Genomic DNA, 24,204 nt, shown 5'->3' with positions numbered 1-24,204 from the left:
AGTGATGCTGCCCTTGGCAGCATGGAATCAGGTATGCTGGGTCTACTTGTACCAAGGACATAACCGCTACAGATCTCTTTCTGGCTATGAGGTGATGAGACATTTACCAAAACACCATTGATCCTGTTAAAGAAGTACCTTCATCCACAGTGATAGAAGCAGAGAGAAAAGTAGGTTTGTAGCACTAGAATCCATTCGTGAGAAAGGGCAGGAAAATCTCCTTACTATTCACTAGGAAGAAATCTAGCTATATAATGCCCATTTATGTTTCCTCTTGGCATAAAACTGAACTGGTGTGGGTCTATGTGCTGCTTTTATTGGTTAATGAATAAAGAAACTGCCTTGGCCTATTGATAGGGCCGAGCTTAGGTAGGCAGGGAAAACTAAATGGCATGCTGGGAGAAAGGAGGCAGAGTCAGAGGAAAGCCATGGAACTGCCGGAGACAGACATGCTGGAACTTTGCTGGTAGGCCATGACCTCGTGGTGATACACAGATTAATAGAAATGGGTTAAATTAAGATGTAAGAGTTAGCAAATAAGAAGCTAGAGCTAATGGGCCAAGCAGTGATATAATTAATACAGTTTCTATGTGGTTATTTCGGAGCTAAGCTAGTCGGGCAGCCAGGAACAAACAAGCTGCTCCTTGTAATACTTAACTGAAAGGGATCAACTTCCCAAGCCAAAGTAGGGTATCTTTTCTGGAATTTCTCATGTGATATTTCTTCATCTCATTTAAGAAGTAACCAAGAAATGCTAAAGAATAGGGACATCCTTCTCTATGAGAACATGGGTATCCCTGGAAAAAGACACTTTGTTAAGCCAGGTGTGGAGGGGCACACCTATTGTCTCAGTACCTGAAGAGCGAGCAGGAGGACTGACATGAATTTGAGGACAACTTGGGCTCCCAAGTGACTTCAAGGCCAGTCTTGGCTACAGAATGAGAGCTTGTGTTATAAACCAAAAGAGAACAAGGAGAACTAAGTCCATCCATAATTCAGGCTTCTCAATGTCTACCAGGAGGTTAAGAAGAACAGAATCATATTTTGAAAGTATCGCTGGGAGTTTCTCTCCATTTAGTTTGATGTTGGCTGTTGGCTTGTTGTATATTGCCTTTATTATGTTTAGGTATGTTCCTTGTATCTCTGCTCTAAGACCTTTATCATGAAGGGATGTTGTATTTTGTCAAAAGCTTATATGGCATCTAATAAGATGATTATGTGGTTTTTATTTTTCAGTTTGTTTACAAGGTGGATTACTTTGACAGATTTTCGTATGTTGAACCATCCCTGCATCTGTGGGATGAAGCTGACTTGATCATGGTGGATAACAGTTCTGATGTGTTCTTGGATTCGATTTGCCAGTATTTTATTTAGTATTTTTGCATCATTGTTCATGAGTGATATTGGTTTGTAATTCTCTTTCTTAGTGAGTGATATTGGTTTGTAATTCTCTTTCTTAGTAATATCTTTCTGTGGTTTGGATATCAGGGTAATTGTAGCCTCATAAAAAGAGTTTGGCAATGTTTCTTCTGTTTCTATTAATTTGCAGAGTATTGGTATTGGTATTAGTTCTTCTTTGAAAGTCTTACAGAATTCTGAGCTGAAACCATCTGGTCCTGGGCTTTTTTGGTTGGGAGACTTTTTGATGACTATTTCTATTTCTTCAGCAGTTATAGGTCTGTTTAATTTACCTATCTGTTCTCGATTTAATTTTGGTAAGTGATATTTATCCAGAAAGTTGTCCATTTCCTTTAAGTTTTTCAACTTTGTGGAGTACAGGTTTTCGAAATATGACCTGATGATCCTCTGTATTTCCTACGTGTCTGTTGTTATGTCCCCCTTTTCATTTCTGATTTTGTTAATTTGGATATTCTCTCTCTGTCTTTTGGTTAGTTTGGATAAAGGTTTGTCTATTTTGTTGATTTTCTCTAAGAACCAACTCTTTGTCTCATTGATTCTTTTTATTGTTTTCTTTGTTTCTATTTTGTTGATTTCAGCTCTCAATTTATTTCCTGTCATTTAGTCCTCCTGGGTGAATGTGGTTCTTTTTGCTCTAGAGCTTTCAGGTGTTCTGTTAACTCACTAGTGTGGGATTTTTCCAGCTTCTTTATGTAGGCATTTAGTGCTATGAACTTTCCTCTTAACACAGCTTTCATTGTATCCCATAAATTTGGATATGTTGTATGGTCATTTTCATTGAATTTTAGGAAGTCTTTAATTTCTCAACCTCAAAGACAGACATCATCTCAGAGTAAAGGGCTGGGAAAAAGATATTCCAATCAAATGGACCTAAGAAACAACCGGGTGTAGCTATCCTAATATCTAACAAAATAGACTTCAAACTAAAATTAATCAAAAGAGACAAAGAAGGTCATTTCATATTAGTCACAGGAAAAATCCATCAAGAGGATATCTCAATCTCAATCCTGAACATCTATGCCCCAAATACAAGGGCACCCTCATATGTAAAAGAAACACTTCTAAAGCTTAAATCATATATTAAGCCCCACACACTAATAGTGGGAGACTTCAACACCCCCCTCTCACCACTGGACAGGTCAGTCAGACAAAAAATGAACAGAGAAATAAGGGAACTAACATGTTATGACTCAAATGGACTTAACAGACATATATAGAATATTCCATCCAACATAAAAGAATAGACCTTCTTCTCAGAACCTCATGGAACCTTCTCAAAAATTGGCCACATACTCGGTAACCAAACAAACTTCAACAAATACAAAAATATTGGAATAACCCAATGTATCTATCAGATCACCATGATTTAAAACTAGAAGTCAACAGCAATACTAATTCCAGAAAGCCCACAAACACATGAAAATTAAACAATGCTCACCTGAATCATCAATGGGTCAAGGAAGAAATAAAGGGAGACTTACATATATCCAATGTACATGGGAAGTAGAAAAAGACAAGATCTCCTGATTAAATTGGGAGCATGGGGACCATGGGAGAGGGTTGAGGGGAGGGGAGAGGCAGGGAAGGGAGCAGAGAAAAATGCTCAATAAAAATCAATAATATATATATACTCTGAATAGAAGAAGAAAGTATTTGCTCTCCAGTACTGTTCCAATTGCTGGCAATTCCTCCAAAACTGGATTACTCCAGCTTGGTGGCTCTCTCTCCTCAAATAGTGTTATCAATGTCAATTACTCTTGGGCCAGTGAGATGGTTCAGTGGGTAAAGGAACTTGTCACCAAGACTGAAGACTTAAGTCTGATCCTCGGGATTCTCAAGGTGGAAGGAAAGAAACAACTGCTGTGAACTGTCCTCAGACCTCAACATGCACATGGCCACGTGCTCCTCCTAATTAAAAAACTGTCCTCGGACCTTCAAGTGCACATGACCACGGGCTCTTCCCAATAATAATAATAATAATAATAATAATAATAATAATAATAATAAAAAAACTGTCCTCCAACCTCCACGTGCACACCACCATGTGCTCCCTCCCAATTAAAAAAAAAAAAGGAATGAGAAGTGTTTCCTTACTGTTCTTCTTAAACCACAGTTATTTCTTCAAGAAATAGAAGCCATTAGGTACCAATCCTTTAGGTTGCTAATTATACCAAAATACTAACTTTCTATCAAATGATAAATGTCTTTACTTTTGAGGCTGGAGGGAGATGGGAGACAGTTTAGGAATACTGTCACCTAGCTACAGAGGACACTATTTATACTCTAGTCCATGCAAATGGCACTTCTTTAGAGGTGGCTGTTCACAAACCACAATACTATTTATACTTCTTAAATGACCCAGAAACCATATACAAACTTGCTGAGCTATCAGAGTTAGTACTGTAAGGCTCTTGTCCTTAATTGTGTGGTATGAAGTCTTGTCACTGCTTATATGTAGTCAGGAAAACAAAGTGATGCAAAATAGAAAAAAAAAATCACTTTTGATGTACTAAATGAGCTCTGCCAGGAGTACCCCAAATAACAAAGGGACAGCTTTCCAGTATAGGTGTCAGTTTGTTCCTCTTTCTCCATTTCCTTCTCTCTCCCCCTTTGAGGGACAGGTCTCATGCTGACTTTGAACTTGAGGCATCTCTTGCCACAGCCTCCTAAATATGTACATACAGGGCTACACAATCTGGCCCTGCTTTGTTCATCTGTTTTAACACTTGTAGGGAGTATGAGTAAACGCTTTGTGTGACTATGCATGTAAGTGTTAGGCCATTATATTCCACTTACCCATAGTAGCTGCTGACCAGGAGGCTTGTTAGCTGAATCTGAGTATCTTAAGGGGGAGACCCACATTGCTAGGCACACCCTACATACTGTGGAAGTGAGGGGAGCATGCATGGTACATTAGGGGATTCCTGCTCCCCAGGTTAAGACAGAGATAGCATTGGAACTTCAGGGTAGTTGCAGGCACCAGCCTTTATACATTTCAAAGCATGCTTTGGACTGAGACAGTGGAACATGTGAACCTTAATCTAGCAATTCTAAGATTATTAAAGAAGTCCCTGTAGATATCAGATATGTTTTGGTTATATTCTTAAAAATTTAGCAGAACAAAATTGAAATAATAGCATAAACATAGCAAGAGGCCCAGTTTACTGGGTACCTAATAAATTTTGATCGATAGAATCGTTTGTTTTCCTGATAATGTAATAGTCATATCTTTAAAAAGTTTTAATGTAGGAGGTGGGGAGAAGAGGGCATAGGATGTCTTGGAGCTGGAGTTAAAATGGTTGTAAACTACCCAACGTAGATGCTTGGAACTAAACTAGACTCCTCTACAAGAGCAGTGTGTGTTTAGAACTGCTGAGCCACCTCCAGACTCCAGCCATGTCTGTGGTCCAGGGTGGGCTGGGCTGGGGCACTTTGTAACCACAGCTGGCGTCAACCTCAGAGATCTGCCTGCCTCTGCCTCTCCAGTGGTAGGATTAAAGGTGTGTGCCACCATGCCCTGCTAATTTCTATATTCTTAAGGCCATTCTTTCAGTTGGGAAATCACCACGTAGATTCTTCACAGTATGTAATGCATTTCAATGTAGTGATGGTCTATGAAGATAAAACAGTATTGTGGGTAGAGATCAGTGTTGTGTTGAAGATAAGAAAGCTTTGTGGAAATCAGTTGCTAATTGTACTTTGATAATTAAATACACAAACCTATGATCCTTTTAGGCTCATCTAATTAGTATTAAATGAGTTTACTTAATTACAGCTGTAAATTAAATGCATAGGGTTTGCCTCTTCTCAAAATAATTACATGCGCATTGTAATGTGAATTATGAAACATTAATTTGAACTTTATCGATTATTCTCTAAACAGAGACTGGGGCTCATTAGGACAAAGCCGTTATCATAGCCATTTTGACAAATATCTTCAAAAAAGATTCCCGAATAACGTCTGCACAGAAGGTCTTCAAAGGAGAGGTATATACTTGAGTCTCAATAGGTAGAGTCCATTCATTTATTACAAAGTCCAGTACAGAAAAATGTTCTTGCTCAGGAATTCAGTTAAAGGCATATAATGTTTATGTATACCCATGCATATGCAGAGAAGTGTATAATAATACCATGTATGTCACCTTTCTTTACACAGCTGGAACTTTCAGTTCATAGTAGAAGCTGTGATTCTATTTTTTAAAAGATTCTTTACAATAATGTTAAGTAATTACAGGTCAAACTACTCCACCAAGTCAGTTCTAAACATTGTTTGGAAGATGTAAGTGATGGATTATCATATTAGTAAAGGGGGGCAGACTCCCACACTTCCTATTCGGTGGATAGTTAACTGTGATAGCTCAAAGAAAAAGGGAGGAAGGAAGGAAGCCAACCTTGAGTTGTCAATGTAGTTTAGCTACCTGTTTGCCTTGAATGTGCAGAGCTTTAGTCCCCAACACTCTGTCCTGTCTGTGTGGCAGTGCACACTGCACCTAGGCACCCAGGAGGCAAAGGCAGCAGGGCAAGAGGAGTTCAAGGTCATCTTTAGCTAGCCTAGGGTACATGAGATGCTGTTTCAAAATAAATAAATTAAAATAAAAATTGAGATTGTTATCAGTTGGGAATAGCCTAGTTCAAACAAGACTCATCCTATATACAATTTAATATATTTTAATTTGGTGGAGGGAAGGAGAGAGGGAGGAGAGCTGTAAATACAAATTAAACTATTTAAAATGAAACCTTATGAGCAAGCCATAGACTTCTTCTTTAGGCATAAAATAGAGTTAAGGAAAAATGCTATTCATATATTCATACTTAAAATATATGAAGTTGAGACAAGCCTCTTGCCTTAGATGCTTTAATGCACCCACTGTTCCTCGGGCTTCCCTTTCTTGGAGACAGCATGTGGCTGAGGGCTGCAACGCTAGCACCGCTGCTTAGGAGCAGAAATGGAAGTCAGGGTAGACAGAGCAAGGCTTTCTTCTGCACTCGGCATCTCTAAGTGACCACCATAGCTTTTTCCCCCTGTATATTTGTAATTTTCTGCCCTTTTCTCCCTTTAAATACTGCCTGAAGTAGAGGCTGCAGCATAATAAACCTGTTTTAACTCAGCCCAATTTTGGCTTAAAGCAAACATCTAATTACTTGTGATTAATCCTGAAGAGCATAACCTATGCTCATATTTAGTGGCTCTATGCTTGAATCTAACTAGTGGCTTTCCTCGGCTTTCCCTGCCTTTCAGCCTTCCTTTTCTCCTGTGTTAGCTTAATCCCCAAAGCAGCTGAAGAATCATAAAACACCATTCTTCTACTACACAAGATATCTGTATTGTGCAACTCACATTTGAAGGGGTTTATATTATTAGCCTTGAATAATGTGCTCAAATTCAGATTGAACTCAGACTACTCTGTAATAAATGACAAGATGCATGAGAGCACTGTAATCCAGGCAACCGTAATTATACAATTATCGATGAAGTTCCTGTTGATAAACAATGCAAACATTAGGAAATACTATTTTGCAATTAAATGGTGAAGAAAACTATTTATTGCCTTCCATCCCATCCTCTTAATAAGACTGGAGTTGCAGATGTTCGTGCATGTTGCATTGATGTTAAACGGTGCATGATATTCTAGGTGGTTCCCATAACCTTGCTTTGTCTACTATGAACTGACTCAATTGATATGATAATAGAGAAAAGAGGGGGCTGAGCTGGCACAATTTGCATAGCCTTGAAATTTGTCATTACTGGATAGCCAAGTGTTCCTAAAAGTTCTTGTTCAGTTGTCACCGACAACAGTGTATTAGACAAACAATATTTTGAAATGAACCACACAGGTGGGAACACCACTTACTGAAGCTTTTATCCTATCAAACAAGGCACTCATCAGTACATTTATAAAGCTAACAATTAGGAATTTTGTGATTTCTTTGGGGTTCAATTGCTACTAGAGCAAGTATAATAAAGAGAGCTGCAATTACTCAGAAGCTACAGAGACGCAGCACAGGCGGCTCTGACACGGACACCTCTCTTTCACAAAACTTGCATTCCCATCACTTATTAAAGACTATCACATTTTAGGTTAAGAAATAATAAAATCATCAATATTCTCTAATATTGTATCTTGTTAATGAAAAAAAGAGAAGGCACCTAAGAAACATGACACAGGGCTTGGACAGTGAGGCATTTGCTAAGCAAGCAAGAGGAGCAGAGTTTGGATCCCCAGCATCCATGTAAGCAGCTGGGCACAGCTGGAGCTCCAGTTTGGGGATGGGGTAGGGGTGGGGGTGGGAAATAGTTAGGCAGATTGCCAGAGCTCCCTGGCCAGTTAGGCTAGACAATCGGCAAGTCTAGATTTATTAAGAGATCCTGTCTCAAGGGGTAAAACAGAGGAGAGTCAAGAAGACACCCAAGGTCTACATGTAGTCTCTATCTTCCTACCATGTATATATACCACATACTCAGCCCCTCCACCCACATACAAAAATAATAACAAAAATAAATAAAAAAGAAAGCCCATATAAGAATGGTAGGAATTGCTCTGATGCATGTCAAAATGGGGGTACCACCAACACTGCAGAAAAACTGCAAAAATTCACTCAACAGTAATAGGAGAACTACTAGAAAACTACCAGAAATATAAAGGAGAACTAGAAACTTTGGAGTTTAGATTTTTTAGGCATGGATGATGAATTAAAAAAAGTCATAGTACATGCACCTAAAGGGAGGTGAGAAATTAAAAAGTAGAGTAATTAAATGGGATTAACAATTTTGAATAAAAAATTCTAGAAAAGCTGATAGAGAAACTTACATCCTAATGAAGACACGGTATAAAACAAGAGACACAGTGAGATGCCCTGTACTACCTGGAGACCAATATTTAGATATTTAACTCTTTGACGAGTAAAGCCCCGTATGACTAGTTGGTTAAGATACAAGCTATGCTGGTTGTGGTAGGTGCATGGCTATGGTCAATACTTAGGAATTTAAGGCAGAAGGATTGCTGCGAGTTCATGGTTAGTCTGGGCTAAAGAGACTTTGAGGTCAGCCTGAGCTATAAAATTGTGATGTCCTATCTCAGAGGTGGGGTGAGGGGTGTTGAATGAGAACATAAAACAGTTTAGAGAAGTGTCAGGGGAAAGAAACTGTGCAAACATAGAGTTAATGTGCTCAAGTCTTTTGTTGTTTTGACAGAGTCTCTGTATGTAGATCAGGCTGGCTTTGAATTCACATAGACTCACCAACCTCTGCCACGTGAGTACTGGGATTAAAGGAGTGAACCATAGCGCCAGGTTTACAATTGGTTTTTGAAACATTTCTTTATTCTTTGGCTTCTTGCTTTTAGTTGGTTTAAAAGACATATAAAATTAAGACTTTTCATTCTAAAGATCAATTTTATTATGGAAGAGTGGACTCAAAACCTAAAAGAAATGGGGTCATTGTAAATTATATTCATTGTCCCTCTCCTTTGAGCCTGTCCCTGTGGGAGAGCTGTAATATGCTCATAAAGACTGTATTTTCTACTCAATCACTATCACGTTGGGCCACATGCCTTCCTCCAGCAAATGAGATCAGAATGGCAGGTATATAGGACTATTACTAATGACTGTTTAACTAAGATACAGCTAAGCAAGTTCCTAATAGGATCTGCCCTGCCATGTCAGAGAAAAGATGGTGGTACAGTGTCTCAGTCGACTAGTGGCAGACAAGAATGAAGGAGAAAAGCATATATTGTAAGTGATGGAGATTTCCAGGGATGTTAGGCAACTTTAGCCTAGTTTGATTAACAAAAGTAGCACTGAATAAAGTTTATTTTAGGTGTGTATGGTATGTGTGTGTGTGTGTGTGTGTGTGTGTGTGTGTGTGTGTGTGTGTGTATAGGGGGACATGTACCATAGCTTACATGTAGAGTCTAGAAGACAACTTTACTTTATAGAGTTGGTTTTTCTCTATTTACCTTTATATAGGTTCCAGAGCTCAAACTCAGGTCATAAAAACTGGGTGGTCCAGTTGTGGAGCTGTTTGGGAAGGATTAGGAGGTATAGCTGTATTAGTGTGTCACTGGCAGTGGCCTCTGAGGTTTCAAAAGAACCCAGTCACACTCAGTCTCTTTCCTTCTGCCTTCTACTCTTGGATCAAGATGTGAGCTCTCATTGTGCCAGCTACCATGCCTTTGCTTCATCTTCATGGACTCTAATCCTCAGAAGCCATAAGCCCCAAATTAAACACTTTCTTTATTAGCTACCTTGGTCGTGGTATTTCACACAACGGTAGAAAAGGAACTAAGATCTCAGGCTTGCACAACAAGTGCTTCACCTGCTGAGGCACCTCAAGCCTAAAAAAAAATTATTCAAATAATTCGTAATTCATAATTCTGAGCAGAAAGCATGGAGTAACTGTATTTGAACTTGAAGGTGTCCTTAACTTATATGATCTGAAAAACAGTATCATATCAAATATCCAAGAGAAACCCTTAAAGAATATCAGGATGAAGTCAGGTGAGGTGACATTCACATATGTTAGCATGTGTGAGATGGGTATCAAAGGATCAGAACTTCAACTTTATTCTTGGCTACATATCTTTGATCTATATCTCAAAGCAACCCAGAAAGACAAAAAATGATAATTGACATATTTTTAAGTGGGCTTTAGAAACTTTCACAGCAGTGGTAGTACATGGGATTCAGAACGGCTGTTTTATCAAGAATGCTTGGACATGATACTTTTTAGAGCTGAGGATGCTCGGTTGGTGGAGTGCTCGCCTACCATGCATGAAGACCTCAGTTCAATCCCAGCACTGCATAAAACTGCATGTGGTAATACAGTTATAATCCATGGGAGGTACAGTCAGAAGGATCAGAAGTTTAAGGTCATTGTCTATAGAGCAAGTTTGAGGCCAGCCTGGGCTCAAACATAAGACCCTGTCATCCTCCCAAAATATATATACTTAAAAAAATTAGACTAGGGGTGCAGCCTTGGCAAGTGCAAGGAAGTACTACATCACACCACAAAATAAACAAAGAAACCTGCTTGAAGGCTTAATAAATGGTGCGGGAGAATTGTCTGTATTCTGTCAACGTTGTTTCAAATAAACACTGATTGGCCAGGCAGGAAGTATAGGTGGGAAAACCTGACAGCAAGTAGAAATGATGCAATGAGAACAGGAGAATTCTGGGAAGGAGGAAGTTGATTCCTCCCACTCTCCTGCCCAGACTACTGAAGCAGCAGGATGTGATCTGCCCCACTGAAAAAGGTACTGAGCCATATGGCTAAAATAGATCAGAAAAATGGGTTAATCAAGATGTGAGAGTTAGCTAATAAGTAGCCTGACCTAATGGGCCAATCAGCTTTCTAACTTACAGAGATCTCTGTGTGATTTTCTTTGGGGCTAAACAGTTGGGGGAACTGATCAGGAAAGAAACCCCCAACAAACAGGACCCCTCATGTTACAAACAAAAGAATGGAGAATCACCAGACTAGGATACAGAGGCTGTACCTAGGGAGGTAAGTTTGGGGTTTAGGCTTGGAGCAGAGTTTAGAACTTAGAACCTTCCCTAAAATAACCCTAGAATAACAACTCCCCATCTGAAGTTGAGAACCTAAAGAATTAAGGATAGTGAACAAGAAACAGGAAGGCCATGAATGGCAAAAGACTACTGCTGACTCTCCAACCATTAGAATTCCGACACTCAGATTAAGACGACCTCAATGCACCAGCACTCCCGTGCAACATGAACTGAACAAGGTTTCAAGTTATTTTTCAAAATGATTGTACAAATAAAGCATCTCACCCTTGACAAAAACTAGAGCGCTATGGGGAGTGCGAGCAGGGAGTGCACAAGGGAATTTACCTAACACTGCTGCAGATAATGAATCCAAACAAATGTCAAAGAATACCCTTAATGGCCAAGAATGAAAAACAAAACAACAGTCAGAGAGACGGCTCAATGGTCAGAAGCACATGCACATCTATGCAGACTCAGGAATGGTTCCTATCACCCACATGGTGAGTCACGGCTGCCTAGAGATCTGATGCTCTCGTCTGGTCTCAGTGGGCACTGGGACTAGACATACATGCAGAGACACACATACATAAAGTAAAATACATGTTTTAAAAATAGAATGAAAATTGAGGTAGGGAACACGTTAGGTAGGCTTAACAGAGGCTTAGAGCCAACTTAGAAAACGAGAGGCCTGGAAAACAGAAGGAAGTAGGGTCGAGCACAATGAAGCATCTTACTACAGATGCCCCAGATAGATTCTGCCTGGTTCCCAGAAGCTGACATCAGCTAGTGGATACATTTTATGAAGAGCAATTTCTGCCCAACAGAAAAGCTTCTAACTAGGCTTTAAAAACTGAAATGCATGGCTCACTGTTGTCAGTGTTCTAGAGACTCCTGGATTGAGCTAGGATGAGATAGATGGTCCCTGAACCCTGTCCAGCTTCACAGCTAAGAGTTTACATGGATTCAGAGAGTGAGCAGGGAGAAAGAGTAAACTGAAGTGTCTCAGAAGAAAAGGTCTGGGAGAACATGGAGTGATCCTAGATTTATAGAATTATGTAATATGTATGCATGTAAGAAAGATGTCTGGAAGGATAATCACTAAATTGTTAACACTTGTTCTCTCTGGAGGGATGCGAGCTATATATATAAGGAACTCTGCTGAGGAGAATGAAACCATGAGATCAACACAGAGCAATGACAGCTATTACGTTAGAGTAGGGCTGCTCACATGTTTTTGTGTGAGCTATAATTATTAATACTTATCACACTAGAACTGATCTGGGTGTGGGGGCTCACAACTATAACTCCAGCTGTTGAGAGGCCCAAGAGAGAAGTTCAGGCAGGTGAAGGGCATCCTGAACTTTAGGGAAGACATTGTCTCAAACACCAAACTACAACAACCATGACTACCATCAAATAAATCAACCCCATAAAATCTTACTATATTAGAAATTCAACTGGATAACTTAAAAGTATTATTATACCTATTTTAATCTGTTTTTTAAAAGACCATATTTTTCAAATAAAATATTAAGAAGTGTAGAATCTACATTTTTTGTGTGTATATATGTCCATGTGTGAGAGTGTATGTGTACACATGCGTATTAACAGATGTCAAAGGTCAATATCTAGCATCTTCAATTGCTTTCCACCTTATTATTTTGGCTAGACTAGCTAGCATCAAGCCCAGGGATCTGGACTCTGTGCCTACTGCTAGGATTACAGATAGTTAATGCTGGGTCTACTTCTTTATATGGGCGCTGCGCATCTGATGCAGATTGTCATACTTTCATGGCAAGCACTTTACTGACTGAGTCATCTCCCAGCCCAGGACTCACATTTTTGTTAATTTCTTCAATGTCTGGTTTAGGAAAAGATAGCAAGAGTCCTTTATCTTTAGTATACAATTTGCTTCACTATCATGTACTCTCTGGATAATGCTACTGCATTTACACACACACACACACACACACACACACACACACACACACACACACACATACACACACACACACACACGTGCGCGCGTGCACATAATGTGGGATGTCCTTCTGTTTATGTTTTGCTTTTACAGATTAATGAATAAAGCTGTTTCAACCTATGGCAGGGCAGAATATAGCCAGGCTGGAAGAGATATATAGAAAAAGTAGGCAGAGTCAGGAAGATGTGCCATGTAGCTGTTGAAGGAGACAGACACCATGGACCCTTACCAGTAAGCCACAGCCTTATGCTGATACACAGAGTAATAGAAATGGGTTAATTTAAGATGTAAGAGGTAGCTAGAAATATGCATGAACCATTGGTCAAACAGTGTTGTAATTAATATAGTATCTGTGTGATTATTTGGGTCTGAGCAGTTGGGAAATTAATGAACAGTGTTTGTTCACACTCTCACACACACACACCTGTGGTTTTAGGGATTTCTGAGTCATATGATTGGATGGCTGTCCTGCTTATCTGGACAAGATATAATTCCTAGGACAGTGTTAGATCTGACATGCTTACAGCTGCTGCTAGAGGAATAGGCCAGGAGGAAACTAGCCTTAGAGAAGGAAGATCCCAAACAACACAGTTATGAAAAACATGTGCACGTGTGTAATATGAATGTATGCATGTGTACATGTGTATATGGAAGCTGGAGGCTGATGCTGGGTGTCTTCCTTGATGGCTCCCCACTTTATTTATTTATTGAAGCAGGATCTCTTACTGAACACAGGGTGCTCTGATTCCAGTGATCTAATTTTAGCTAGTCAGCTTGTTTTGGAGACTCCTAGCTGTCTCCCGAGTGTTCAGATTATAGGCCATACCTGCCAGACTTTGATGCAGATGCTGGTTCCAAGCTACCCAAGGTGGAACTTACTTGTGATCCTCTGCCTCATCTTCTCAAAATGTGGTATACATTTGTGCTACAAGCTCAGTTTTCTGTTTTCCTCTACTTTATTCTAACAATATGCACCATTCCCTTAATTTAGCGTCTCGTCATGTCTTCTCACGAGACTTTCAGAATCAAGTGGTTCTTGGCCAAGAAACAAAAGCAAAACAGTCTTATTCCTCAATGGATTCAAATGAAAACTGGTAACAATTTTGTAAAACTCTAAGAGGACACTGGAGGGGAATGAAGCTGGGTCTGCAAGGATTCATACAATGGAAGACTAAGAGCTTACACTGAGTCATCAACGATGGGGTTCAACATTTTTAACCTGGAGACTTGGTTATGTTTAAATTGGGGGAGTGGTTTATCTAGTAATAAAATGCAGAGCATTTCAAAATAAACAAACACACACAAAGACAAAAAGACAGGTTCTTTCAACCTTAGCCCAGCAATCCCCTTGTCTCAGCTCAAGTGCTAGGATTACAGGCATGGACCACTACACACTACCCCTGTTTTTTACTTACTCTAGGCAGACAGAATTATTATTGGATTAATCCTTGTAAGAATAACAGGGCTGGGTTAATTATTCCAATCGGTAATCGCTTTTTCACTTTGTTAGAAGCAGAAGTAAAGTTTGTTGATATAAAGGGACTTGATTAAGCAGACAAACCAATCTCAACATTAAAATGCTGATATATGGAGATTTAAGAATTCTTGTGCTAAGCTTGGTAGCTGGCCTTTTTGAAAAAGCTGCACCCACACCCCTAAGGACAAATGTTGAGAGCCCACGCTATCCTATGAAAGGCACAATTTAACCTGTGTCACCAGAAAGGTAACCAACACAATTTTGAACTTCTTCCACTAGGCTGAGAATGTTTGAAGACTTACAAGAACACAGTCCTAAGTGTTGGTGAGAACCAGGCACTGTGGCACATCCATGTTCAACACTCTAAAGGCAGATCGAAAGATGTATGCCGTATCCTCCAAATACTTCTTCTAATATGATGGTCTCATTAAATTAATACCTACCATAGGGTTCTTAAATTATACTCTGTGTGCCAAAGCTGACTAGCTGCCAATTTTGTAAAGTTTTACTGGAACATGGCCACATCTATTTGTTTACACGTTGTTAAATATGATTATTTCCACACTAAAGAGGCACAGAGAAACCTTTGTGCAAAGATCATGGGTCCTACAAAACAGAAAATATTTACTAGTCGACCCTTTATAGAAAGTTTGCTGTTTTAATATAGACATAACATCTATGAGAATCGGAAGATATATCAGAGGCTTTCCTGGCAGCTTGTTCATTTTATAGTCGAGTAAAACGAGACTCATGAAATTGAAAAAGCAGAACATGGAGTGCAGAGAAGACAGGAGGAGGCCTCCTAGCACATGGGATTCTCTGTGCTGTCTCCTAGCACACTCAGCAGACAAGGAACACTCTGCCTAAAGCAAGAGTCCTGCCGCGTCTTTTAAAGTCACATATGGTCTTGGCACAGAAATTGTTTTGCAGCACCTGGGTAACCAGGCTGTGGCGGTCCCAGGAGGACAGCAGTGCCCTCAGCATCAGCTCTAGCCAACCCCTGAGGAGTTAGATCTGAGAAAGAGCCACTTTCAAGGCCCTGCCTCATTAGTTCCTGCTGCCACCAATCTAACCTAGAGAAAATTGATCCTTCCCCCATGCCTGCTGCACCAAGGCCAGCCTTGGGTAAAAAGGTTTTGTTCATGGAGAATTTGCTAATTAAGTCATCACTGTATAATGAAACCCCAGAGCTTCAGCCAGTACTAGTCTTATGTTTCTTTGGGGTAGTGAAATTTGTGCAATTGCATTAAAAAGAAGGTTCTTTTAGAGACAACTGTCAAGTGTTTTAGAAACATGGAACGAAGATACGAAAAAAATATTATATTTATCATCTATCCCCTGACACAATCATTCTTGCTACTTTGAGTCTAATGGCAGGTGTTTTTTGTGCTCTGACTTGTTATACTTATTGAAAAGTCTTTAAATCCTAAGTGAAACAGTTTCACAAAGCAAATGAACCCACTATGTTGGCTTAGTTTCTGTTTAAAACACTACATAAAGAAGTATGAAGTCGCTGCCTTAACCTCCAGCCTCTGCAGTGGAATCCAGAGCCTTAAGCATGCTAGTGAAAGTTCTACTGAGGAGCTACATCTCCAGTCTCTGTGGCATCCTCTTGAGTGACAACATCACATAAATAATATTTTACTTATAGTCATTTTTCCCATCGCACAAAAAAATGACATGAATGCTTTCCCATGTAGATGTTCCTCTATTTGAGTAATTCTAGAATATAAACAGGTCATTTTCAAACTAACTAACTAACTAACTAACTCAGACTCTAGTCAACCTCACTTGGAGCATCACATAAGGATTCATTTAAGAAAGTTTTTTTCCTTGATTTTTATGACATGGTTTCTCTATGTAGTCCTGGCTGTCCTATAATTTGCTCTGTAGACCAGGCTGGCCTTGAACCTCCCAGAGATCTGCCTACCTCTGCCTCTGGCTATTTAAAGTGCTGTGATTAAAGGTGTATGGTATCAACACCACGCAGAAAGTGGTATCTCACACATTCCAGTTTCAATTTCCTTAGGTCTCTACATCTTCTAATATACTTATGCTTAGCCTATGGAATAATTCTTTAATAACAAGAGTCCACATTGGTCTCAACTACAGCCAGGATGACACTGCCAAAAAGTCATCAATAGTCTCTAAAAGAAATCTCATTAATAAAAGGAAAAATGTACAAAAAGCTAAAATTGTTTTATTAAAGGTATCTATTATGCTATTGGGTACCTGGAACATTGATCTTTCTGCATCACTCAGAAACGAAAACATCAAATAACTATTATTGAGACACAAAGCCTGTTTAACATCCAGCCCCTAGTAATCAACAAGAAATAGTCATGCAAAATTAGGACAAACTTACAAATGCAAATCTCTAATCTTAATGAAGTATACTACTCCAGTTAAAAATTAAGGCACTCTATTCCTCATAATTCAGACTACCTAAATTGTCTAAAATTGTAAATATATGTTTAAATATGTTTCTCAGCTGGACGGTGTGGCACAAACCTTTAACTCAGCACTTAGGTGGCAGAGGTAGGTGGGTCTCTGTGAGTCTGAGGCCAGCGAGGGTGTGTGTCACCAGTCCTAGCAATCAATTCTTTCTTTTATATGAATAGTGGTGCAGGAAATATATCTTTTAATATATCTATCTTAAGATAAAAGTTATTTTTTGAATTAATGTCAGTCAAGGCATGACTGGCTTACACTCAGCTGTATATAACTAAAGTATGCAGTTTGGCAAATTTGAATATGTATATATCCATAAAGCCATCACTTCTAGAAGTTTCTATGTGCTTCTTTGTTTTTGAGGGAAAGATCTCATATAGCCCAGGCTGCATTTACACCCAGTGTGTACCTCAGGATAAGCTTGACTTCATGATCCTGTGCCCCACCTCCCCTGTATGGAGATTACAGGTGTTTCTTAGATCCTTGTGCTTCCTACTAAGTGAGCGTTCTTAGTACTAAGAAAGGTTTTTCACAAAGCAGCTTGCCACTCAGACCTGCAACGTCAACACTTGACCTGGATCTGTAATCACTCACCGGCTAATGATTTGGGTAAAACTGTTATACCTAGAGGGCTTTGTTTCACAGATGGACCTTAACTTGACAACAGAGGTTATTTTCTAGGACACTTTCTGAGCTACAGAACCACTGGATAAACAGCAGCAGCTTTAAGCATTCTGGGGAGCACTGTCTTCTGGGAAGGTAGGCAAGCCCATCAAATATGGATGCATAATTATAGACTCTGTGCATTTCCCAATGACTGGTCATTATTCCAACAGCAGCATTTTACAACAAATAAAAGAGGAATTAATTTATTTAGATTTAGGTCTTTGGAAAATTTATAGCAATTCAGGTTCTTTTTGTATGTTACACATTTTGAAGGCTTTTCTTCTGATTTAGAAAAGAACACAGGTGATTTTCTTCTTTTAAAAAATAATATTTACTATTACTACACATGTGCATGATGTGTGTGAGCGCATGTGCCGCAGTGCTGATGGTGGAAGTCAGGGAACAACTTTGCGGAGTTGGTTCTTTCCTACCTACAGGGTTTCAGGTACTGAGTCGAGGCCACCGGGCTTGCATGGCAAGGGCCTTTACCAGCCTGACCATTTCACTGGCTTGATTTATAGTGCACAATTTTGAAAATCTGGTGACAATACTTAAAGATCAATTTTAGGTTGTTGGTCGGCTTTAAGAGCATACAGTAAGCACCTCACACTCAGAATTCCATTCTTGAGACATATACAGTGCTATTGTTCACACACACACCTCCTAGGTATTTAATGTCACTAAACCCTGACCCTCCTTGTCATTAGTGATGGGATCCTTCTTTGCCTTCTGGTACCTGGTGTGGGAGAATTATCTGTATTCTGTCAATCATGTATTTTAATAAAACACTGATGGGCCAGGCAGGAAGTGGAGATGGGCAGGTCAACCAGACAGGAAGTAGAGATGGGGCAAGGAGAACAGGAGAAGGCTAGAAAACAGGAAGCTCCCTCCGCCATTCCTGCCCAGACCACTGAAGAAGCAACATGTAAGCAGACAGCTGAAAAAGGTACTGAGCCATATGGCTAACACAGACAGGAATTGTGGGTTACCGTAAGATGTAAGAATTAGTTAAGAAGACTGAGCTAATGGGCCAATCAGTTTATAATCTTATGGAGTCCTGTGTGTGATTTTCTTTGGGGCATGCCGGCTGTGGGGTACTGGGTGGGACAGAAACCCAACAAGCCGGCTCCGCACACTACAGGTACCCACACCGAACTGTACCCAGAGCTCTGCTCTACTCCTCTTGGCATGTACCTTTGTGTGTTGTTTCTTGGACTTAAAATGCTTTCTTGATTTTACGTGGCAAACACCAATTGTTCATCTACATCAAATCTTACACAGAGCACTTCTTCAGGTCCCTCCTACTTTTAGTTGCTCCCTCTTTTAGGTCCATAACACCTTAAATATCCATTTGCTACAAATTATTTCTTTTTATCTCTATTTCATGTACTCTGAGTTCCCTCCTAAGGGGCCAGTATGTATAGAACATCTTACCAGCTCCTGGAATACAGAATGCCCTCAGTCACTGTAGAAGAGATGAGTAAGTTCCAATTCCACTTTCTATTGTGGCATATCTGTATTTCCATTTTCAAATCAATGTCCTGGCCACACCTTCTTGCTTCTCCAGTCCAGTTTGGACAGCAGCCTGGACTCACATCTCCTAAAGCTCCATTTGGAACACCTGCCCCGAACTCTTTAACAGCGTCTCACATCCTTTAAATTAAGACCTAGCTCCTTAGCGAAGCACCTAAATCTCACTGCAACTTAACTTTCAAGGGCAATGCTCTATTAATTTTCTCTACACTAATCAGATAGAAGTGCTTGTGTTTTCTGCGGTTCAGAATTCTAGGTTATCCCGAGTCCTGTCACTGAGAATGGAGTAGCGTAGGTGGCTGTCAAACAACAGCTACTAGCTGGAGAGCATGGGATGAGGCCAAGGCACTCTGTGTATGGTGGTTTTACATTACTGCAGCAGGTGGAAAGGTTACAAAAGAGAGGAGAAGCTTGCAAATCTAAAATACTTTCTAAAGTTTTCTATGAAGACTGATTTCTGTTTTTCAAAAGCAAGTAAACTAACAAGCTAAACACAAATTCCAAACTATCCAGGCAAGGACAACGGAAACCTCTACTCAGTTCCTTCAGCCTTATCTGAACTGCTAGCACTCTCCTGTGAAACATGTAATTCAGGAGTCACCCAGAGATTTGGATGGGGTCTATATTCTGAGTTTAGGGCTACCTCTGTTTGGTTAAGAGAAATTTTCTCACTCATGCTCTGCTTGATACAGACAGAAAAATTCTCCTAGGCCTTCTAGCTAGTTAAGGGTGGGCTGGAGGGATGACCTGGAAGCTAAGAGCATTGCTTGTCTTCCACAAAAGGACCAGTTTTGTTCCCAGAACCCACAACGGGCATCACACAATGACCTGAACTGAAGCTCCAAGGGATCTGCCACCCTTTCTGGTATCTGTGGGCACGTGCACAATATGGCATTCACACGTGTATGTGTGTGTGTGCACAAATAATAAAAATATATCTTAAATGAAAAAAAAAGAGTGTATGCCTTATATCAAATTTTAGGCAGGCCACATGGTGCCGACTTGGGTATGACCCAAAGAAAGAAGACACGAGAAAGGCATTTTCCCCTGCAACTGCAGACTCTCCTTCAGCCCTTGATTTATTCTGACAGAGAATTTCACTGTCTCTAAGTGGTCAGTTTTATATTTTAAATTGAATTGCTACCTAAGGACAGATTGATCTGACAGGAGCTATTCCTACCCCATCTAGGTTGGAAATCAGTTTGCTATTCCTTTGGCTCTGACTTTGCTTAACATTATATTTGTTATATTAATTCATATAGCCAGGTGGTAATCTCTGTTCACTATGCATCCCATTCTGTAAATAAATAAAAAATATTAATTTATTCATTTTACTATTTATGGACATTTAGTTTGTTTCTACCTAATTTGGTAGTTACAAATGATGTTATTCAGGGCTGGAAAGACGTCTCAGGGGTTAAGAGCACTGGCTGTTCTTCTAGAGGTCCTGAGTTCAGTTCCCAGCAACCACATGGTGGCTCACAATCACCTGGAATGAGATCTAGTGCTCTCTTCTGAAATGCAGGCACACACATGCAGGCAGAAAAATGCATACATAATAAATAAAAAAATTAAAAAAAACAAAAAACCCCAAGTTATGTTATTCTATTTGCTATAACAAAAATTAGGTAGTAGTGGCATGCTAGCATTAGGAAGGCAGAGGCAAGCAGATCTCTATGAGTTCCAAGTCAGCCTGGTCTAGAAAGTGAGTCCCAAGCCCACCAGGATTACATAGTGAGACCCTATCTCAAAAACAAAACAAAACAAAACAAAAACAAAAATTAGAAATACAAAGACATATATGAGAAGAGGGTTAGTAAAGCATACCATGATACATGAATAAAGTGGAGTATTTTGAGCCAAAAACATATGGAAGCATTGGTTGATTCTGTGACAGGAACTGAATAGATGGGAATAGGAACAGAAAGGAGAATTTCATTTACGTGAATATGTAACACCACAAAACTCAGATTTGTTAAAACTTATAAAAAAAACCCCACCCCAATATAAAAGACACATCTTTCTAGGATAATAAAATATTTTTATGACTAGCCTAATTTCTACATTATGGTTCTACTGATATTTAGGCTGTTAGGACATTTATGATAGAACGAGGACAGACTCCCCATGAAGAGATATGGAGCTATTTACAGAACAAACATCAAATAAAAAAATGCAAAAGGTATCAAGAATTTGCAAAGAAAAGTAAATCAGAAAATAGTCATTCATGTGATCATTGGAACATGAGGAAATATAGGAATAAAATTTTATCAACTGGTGAATAAATAAACAAATACTAGATTGAGTTTGATGATGTGCTCTCAAAATTCATGTTCACCTGGTGTTTCAGAATAAAAGATTTAGAAGTAAGTTCTTTATTATAACCAGTCAAAATGAAGTCCTGCTAGGTTAGAGTAGATGACTACTGAGTCGTTCCAGTAAGAGAGACCACATGACCACAGGAAAACAAGACACGGACTGGAGAGACACAAAGCACATGTCGTGGTGCTGCAACCACAGCTTATGGGCGCAAAGGAGCAACTGCAAGGACCTCTAAGAGCTGAGAGAGACAAGGCGGGGTTTTCTAGGCTACTTGGAAAGAATGTGGTCTTGCTGATTTGTGGCCTCTAGAATTGGGATAGAGTAAATTCTGTAAAGTCAGAGAGTATATATATATATATATATATATATATATATATATATATACACACACACACACACACATACATATATACACACGTGTATATATATCAGAAAACTAATATACAGAGTAATAGAATATTATATAGCAATGTAAAGAAATAAAATATCCAAACATCTGCACATAGATAAACCTTATAAACAATGTGGTAGGTAAGAGAAGCAGACAACACTTACTGTAAAACTATCTTAATGAAATTTCTAGAATAAGCAAATGCATAGAGGTAGAAAATAGATTAGTGGTTGCCCAGGAATGGGGCAGAATTGGGGGAAAAATTGTTTCTTTTGGAAATAATAAAAATGTTCTAAAATTCTATGAATGTGCTAAAATACACACACTTGTATAATTTAATGCTAGCAAAAAAAAAGCAAGAAACATGAGAAATAGAGATGGGTTATCTACAAAATGTTGGTGGAAACAAGAAAGGAAGAACAGCAAAATGGGGAGGGAAATCCAACAGAACAGACAACATACACTCATGTTCTCGTTTTCTTCCTCCCCCCCATACACACTCAGGGCTTTATTGCTGTGAATAGACACATTTAATCAAGGTGGCTCATTTACAGTTTCAGGGGTTCAGTTAACTCTCATCATGATGGGGAGCATGACAGCATGCAGGCACTCATGGTGCTGGGAACAGTGGAGAATCCTACATCTTGCAGGCAACAGGAAGTCAACTGACTGTCATACCACTGTATATTTTATCTGTTTTATATAAGTAAGCACTTGAGGAAAGGACATATATTTTTGGATGTGTAGATTTCTTCCTCTTCTTTATTTGACTGAACCACTATGCCTTCTTTCTGCCCTCTACTGAAATTTAAATAACCTTTTTCTTTTTTGGTGGAGGTTTGAAACACTAAACCAAGAGGTAGACATTCAAAATCATGATTAGTACAATTTACCAAGAGAAAAAGTATCACTGCAACAATAAATATGCATTTCTATTTTCCTATTAGGTAAACACAGAGTAACCCACGAGGAATAGCTGGCCATGCTTAGAAGCAGAGCTGAGAGCCCTAATACACAGTAACATACATCAGACCCAGTGCAGATGGATCTCAGACCAAATGTATTGATTGTCAATGGTGATAGATGTGGTCATGCTTTATAGATAAGCTAACAAGTAGCAAGCTGAGTTGGTATCTTATTGTTGCCTGTTAAGGAAATCTAATGATCCCCATTATGGTCTGCTTCATATGCTCAAATACCACAAGCAGACAACCAAAAGCTTACTGTAGTCAACTGTTCAATTAAAAAAAAAAGTATGATTTGGGGCTGGAGAAAAATGGCTAGCAATTAAGAGCACTGGTTGGTTTTCCAGGGATCCAGGTTTGATTCCCATCACCCGCATGGAAGCTTACAACATCTGTAACTGCAGTCCCAGAGGATCCAATATTGTATTTTGGCCTCTGAGGACATTACAAGCAGGTGGTTCACAGAAATGCATTCAGACAAAATTCATGCACATAAAGCAAAAATAAGAAAGATCTCAAAAAGAAATTAAATTAGAAAACATGGTTTCCCCATTCCCCCCAAGAGATTGAACATAAAAATATAATAATTTTAAATATACAAAATAATGTTATGATAGAAACTGAGAAACACGAGTCTATTTCCAAACCTATCTTGATTTCCTTGTGTGCGGAATTCCAAAAGTTCCTAGAGTTAAGATCTTCAATCTCTATGGATTTGTTATGAAGGCTTAAGGTTTAAATGTGTAACAGACCCCAGACTAGCTGACTGCAAACACACTGTTGATTTGATCATAACAAACAGCAAAGTTGATCCTTCACAGCAACCTTGTAATGATCTCTAATTTATGGCAGAAATAAAATGGCAAATCCAATCTCACAGCGCAGAAAGTCAAGGCCACAGTTCATGTTCCAGAAGTCACTGGGCACTGAGATGCAACAGCAGCACAGGCAGAAAGGAACCCTGTGTAAGGTCCATGCAGCTTCCAGGGCCTTTGTTCTCTAGGTTTCGTCATTGTTCTTCCTTAGTACGAGCAAGCACTACAAGTTTAAACAACTCCTTCATGAAGTGAGGGTCACAGAAGGAAGAGTGTTTCATAAAGAATTCACCGGAGAAGATTTGCCCTGGGAAGCGGGATATTTCTTTACTGTTGATTGCATCAGTGTACACCTGGGGTGGGAGTTCCAGGGTGAGGTGGTACATTTCCTCCTTGCAACTGAGTGAGGAGAGCCAGGGTAGGAGATTATTTCTAAGGACAGAAGCAAGTGGTCATGCAGCAGGTAACAGGAGAATTAAAAGCAGGGAGATGAAGAAAGAGGATGGAGAAGGAGGTAGGAAACAGTCTCCATCTTCAACACTGCCTGAGTAGGGGCGAGAGAATGACCAAAATGGCAGTCACATTTCTCTTGTCCATCTCACACACAGTTACTGATGACCTGAAAACTCTCAGGGGGCAGGCAGAGTGCCCATTACCCTTGTTCCCCTTCAAGGCTGTTA

At 39.5% G+C, this 24,204-nt stretch overlaps 1 protein-coding gene and 1 pseudogene across 1 annotated transcript in view; one reads left to right on the top strand and one right to left on the bottom strand.

Moving 5' to 3' along the window:
• The window catches only part of Adk (adenosine kinase), a 356,406-nt gene that overhangs the window by 32,995 nt on the left and 299,207 nt on the right, over positions 1-24,204 (bottom strand). The window lies entirely within an intron of this gene.
• On the top strand, positions 13,905-16,014 carry LOC125395178 (large ribosomal subunit protein eL39-like; annotated as a pseudogene).

This window comes from Myodes glareolus, chromosome 12 (assembly GCF_982192425.1).
Source record: "Myodes glareolus chromosome 12, mMyoGla1.1, whole genome shotgun sequence".
Taxonomy (NCBI): domain Eukaryota; kingdom Metazoa; phylum Chordata; class Mammalia; order Rodentia; family Cricetidae; genus Myodes; species Myodes glareolus.
This window is presented reverse-complemented; position numbering and strand designations above follow the sequence as displayed.